Here is a 4,800-nt window from a genome sequence, read left to right as displayed (position 1 = left end):
GATTACTAACCGGTTCGCAGGGCTTTGCTCGTAACGCTTCTTTTAAAAAACGGCCCTTTTCAGGGCCATAATTTTGTAGTTTATTGTAAATATTATATTATATTTATTGTAAATATTAATGTGTGAACATTCTAGCTTATTTTAAAGCTTATTGTGTTATTTTGAATTGTTACATTCGTGAAGGAAGCATTAAGTTGTGAAAGTGTTAAGAGAAACACGAAGAATGACTGGACTGGATGATAAACTGCATCTGAAGCCGTTTTGGAAGGAAGTGAAAAGTATCAAGAAAGCAGTATGGCATGTATAGAAGATATAAATGGTGAATCATTATGGAATGGTCAAACTGCAAGTAAAGGACTGAAGATATTGGTGAGAAAGAAACTGGGAAGATTTGAACTGCAGTTAAGTCCCAAATTTTGATTCATCAATTACTTTTTGAAAGATCTACAAATTTACTAACATTATTTTTAAAAAAACTATTTTTGTCAATGTATTCTCTGTTTTGCTTACGAGCAATTCTTGGAAATGTGTCATTTTTATTTTCTGAATCTACACAGTAAAAGAAAAAAAATTTATCTGTGCAGTTTTCGAAATGGACTTGCATGCATCATGGTGCTTGTATATGCAAATATTTATGTAAAAATGCATTATGTAATATAATAAATGTTTTGCGTTCCTTAATGCTGTGTTTGTATTCCTTTCTTAAACGTTTAAACGTTAACAGTAATATTAAAAATATACACTTCCTTTTCTACAAAATCTTTTAAAAGAATAATTTTCTAGAAAAGACTTAAGGGTGATACAACCACAAGTAAATTATAACCAAATCTGTAGATATCAAACCTTTTTAGATATCAAGCACCAAACTTTTACCAAGCAAACGTTTTTGTTACATTTAGGCATTAATAATCCAGCCAAATATCTAGAAAGGTTATGTTATTCGTTCTTTAAATACAGTACATCTGGTTGACAGTTTTCTGTCGACTACGTTACTTCAGATTTCTTTCAATATGGAATCATTTTTGTATACCATTTGGTGTTAAAAGCTGCAGATATTTGCGTGCTTAATTGAAAAGTCTGATAAGAAATAAAATTTGTGCGATTCATAAAAGAAATTATAACAAAGCTGCTCGCAGTCTAACTGGACGTACTCAAACTGTAAACCGCAGACCGGAGATGATCCGTCTTATCATTACTTTTATTTTAATTCACAAAAGTATTGGTCTGCGTGATATTAGAATGGGGGGAACTGGGTGTGAGAACATTGCTCTGACGCATGTTGCATCTATTGTTTTTTAAGTGAAACGTTTCCAAACAGAAAAGTCTTTATGTAGTAGCCTATTGATCCCACATCTTACATATAAATTATTGTTAAGAGGATTAGTTAGGCTATGTAAAACATATATGTTTATAATTATAAATTTATTATTTAAATTTATAAACATTTAATCTGAATTTTAAAGTAATTTGATTCTGTTCTCTTTTTAACAAGTTAATCTTGAAAAATAAATCGTGGTTGTCAAATCTTAACTGGTGAATTTCGTTATAGAATGTTACGGTGTTACGGAAGCGTAACTAAACAAAGTTGGTCAAACTGGTCCACGCGGGTCGCCACAAGAGGTAACCACGTGTTAGGAATAATGGTGAGTTCTGAACCGTTTCTACATTCTGGCAGGAGTGCGCGCTGTTTGCAGTAGTAGTTTACGGTAGAAGTCAATGTGGCGTGCTCCATGGTTCAGATAGTTCTGATTTTGTGTCCATTATGTAGTTTTATGAATGAAAATTTACAAGTTGTGAAAACGCACGTCAATATGTATAAGTGTCGTCTCGAGTTTTTTTCGCAGCTACTTTGAATGCTATTGAAACCCATCTTTTAAATTTTCTCTCTAAAAACGCACATTTTAAACTTATAGATCCTGCCATCACGATACTCAATATTACGAGCGTCTTTTTTTTTCACCGTCGTCCGCAAATGTCTACAAACAGCAGCCCAGAGCGACCATTATTAATGTGCGCACCGTAGGGTGTCTTTGCTCTATCACGTGACGCCTGCGAGGTATAGTGCAAACAGAACGAATTCTTCCGCCACGAGAAAAAGTTGTCTGGAAACGTGTCAGAGCTGTAGTCACGTGGGCGACTGACGTTGAAGCCAGGTCACGTGGNACAACAATTTACTACAATTTTACTCTTCTAATTTTAACTTTAGCAAATTCGTTAATTAGGGATGTGTAGTTTAGAGTCGCAGCCAATGTAGATTCAATAGAAATTAATTATAGATTTCTAAGTTTTGTTTGGCTTATTGAACTTCTTAATTAAGTAGTGTTTATTAATTTTAATTTGGAAAAACTTCTTTCCCCACTAGTTACAGTGACAGGGAGTGTTAATAAAATTCTCAGAGCTACAACAGTATTCGAATACAAAGTAATTAAGTTATTTTGGTACTAATTATTTAAAAGATCCAAAGGTTTCATAGAATATGCTAGCATTCGGGATATATCACGCAATTCTTCTTGAAGATCATTTGCATTTATATCTGATTCATTTTCGACCGAAAGTATTGACTGGAGACTGGTACAATAATTTTCTAGCGTTTTTTCACCTAAATCCTTGAGTTTTAAAATGCCATATAAAAACTTCTGAGTGCAGTCATTTCTGAGTGCAATCCATCTTCCACACTTACGTAACCCTCTGCAAATGCTTTGTGCCACTTAAACGTCCGTGTCCCGGCTGCGGGCTCGTGTTGTGTTTTCGTCGACTCTCGTACGAAATTTCTTTGCACGAAACTCTTTTAAATTCCGTCATTGCATTAAGGTGACGGACCGCTTGTACGCACGATAGGGTAAATTGCTCTGGGACAATGGTTCCCAATTAGTGGTACGCGCACCCCTGGGGTACGCGAAATTGCATGAAGGGGTACGCACGGTAATCTAAAATCGGTCGATTTAAAATTTAAATGCATGAGATGAAGCAATAAAAAAAAATAATGGGTGGACCATCAAAAATTCGGCAATTTACAACACGATGTGGAATGCAAAAATTCGTTTATTTATAACTAAAAATATTTTCGAAATTTCATCAAAAAATGCATTTGTGACAATACCTAAATGAAATTCTTGCGCAAGAAACAAAAATTGTACAATTAACACAATTTGTGTTAATAGTACAATTATCATTGTCATCGTGTCAGTGAAGCGGCAATAAAATATTTTCTACCATTTTGCACAACATACCTCTGTGAGAACGGATTTTCGGCCATGGCAAACATGAAAACTAAACATCGTCACCGACTTCAACTCGAAAATGACTTGAGACTGAAGCTGACCAAAAAGCAACCAGATTTTACAAAGTTGTGCAAAGAAAATCGTGCACATTTGTCGCATTAAAATTAAATAACCTTACGTTATTTTCATTATTATTAGAATTGTATTTTAAAGGTAATAAATGTAAAAAAAAAAATATATATTCTATTTGTCACTTGCTGTCTACCCACAGCTTCGCCCGCATTACTGTATATCGAATTTTCTCGTGGGGAGTAAGATATTTTCTCGCAGTAAAATGTAGCCTATGTCCATCTCCAACGTGTAAACTATCTCGTGTAAATTTTATTAAAACCTGTTCAGCGGTTTAGACGTGAAAAGGTGACAGACAGACAGAATTACCTTCGAATTTATAATATTAGTATGGATTAATATGAATTTCTGCTATAAGGGGTACTCGAGTTTGAGCTCTTTCTTGAAGTGGTACGCAGGAAAAACTAATTGGGAACCACTGCTCTAGAACGAAACGAAACTTGTTACGATTTGGGCTCGCGGTCGAATACGAATGCTTTTTACGCATGGCTGCGCTATGTGCGGCGTGTCTTTACTTTTCTGTCGTACAAATACAAATTACACGTAAGAGAGTTTCTTCGTTCCGGTTCGGTCCGTGTCTCTTATCACCTCTATCAAATGGAGTTCGAACTGTAGTGGTGCCTATCATATTTTCCCCCCTCCCTTCGTGAAGGCTTAAATGTGGTGTTTATTTCATACTAAAATATTATTATTTATATGTATTATTAGTAATGTTATGGCAATGTAAATATTCACGTGTTATAATATTTGTCTGTATTTTCTTTTTCTAATTTGTGTTTTGGAATGTAACACAAGGGGGCGCTAAGGGCGATTTGTATATAAGGAATGTAAAAGAAGCATTGGATGATTCGGAGAAAAAGCCAATAGGCTAGAGTCTCCATATTAATAAGAAAGAAAGAAGAAGCATTGGATACATTTTGTCTCTTCGAAGACTTGGTGCTAGAAGGATAAAACGACGACTGAGTGAAAAGGGAAGAGAAAAGTGAGAACTTGGACTGAAGACAACTAGTCTTATTGTATGTATATGTCCCCTACGACCCCGTTCTGGCTGTATTCCTAGTTTTAATATACGATTATCTTTGTTCTTAGTGTTGTCTGCTTTTCTTTGTTTGTTCAAAACACGACACTCCACAAAATGTTCTAGCAATTTCCGGTAGGATCTAACGCCAGCTCTGTCGTGAGTATAATCTTGAAATTTTTCTGCATTAAGTATATCTGAATCCTATTAATATATATATATATATATATATATTTTTTTTTTCTTTACAGAATGAAAAGCTGGCGGTTTTGGTGGTGGCTGCGGCCCAAGAAGATGAAGTATGAAGGGCGTTCTCCTTCCGCAATCGATGAAAAGAGGGTCTTTTCCCCCTTTGAGCGGGGAGAGGAACTCTCTTCCATCGATTGCGGAAGGGGTTCTTTCTTCACGGGATCGCCTTCGCTCATTCAATAT

At 35.3% G+C, this 4,800-nt stretch overlaps 1 long non-coding RNA gene across 1 annotated transcript; it reads left to right on the top strand.

The window, feature by feature from the left end:
• The first annotated feature begins 4,163 nt into the window (after window positions 1–4,163).
• On the top strand, window positions 4,164–4,772 carry LOC111618079. Its single transcript, XR_002755518.1, has 3 exons — window positions 4,164–4,366; window positions 4,440–4,527; window positions 4,620–4,772. It is a non-coding gene; the product is annotated as an uncharacterized LOC111618079 (long non-coding RNA).
• Window positions 4,773–4,800: the final 28 nt, after the last annotated feature.

Source organism: Centruroides sculpturatus, unplaced genomic scaffold (genome assembly GCF_000671375.1).
Source record: "Centruroides sculpturatus isolate CEXI.00-Female unplaced genomic scaffold, Cexi_2.0 scaffold155, whole genome shotgun sequence".
In the NCBI taxonomy this organism is placed as follows: Eukaryota; Metazoa; Arthropoda; class Arachnida; order Scorpiones; family Buthidae; genus Centruroides; species Centruroides sculpturatus.
Note: the sequence above shows the minus strand (reverse complement) of the source record. Positions and strands in the feature narration are given on the sequence as shown.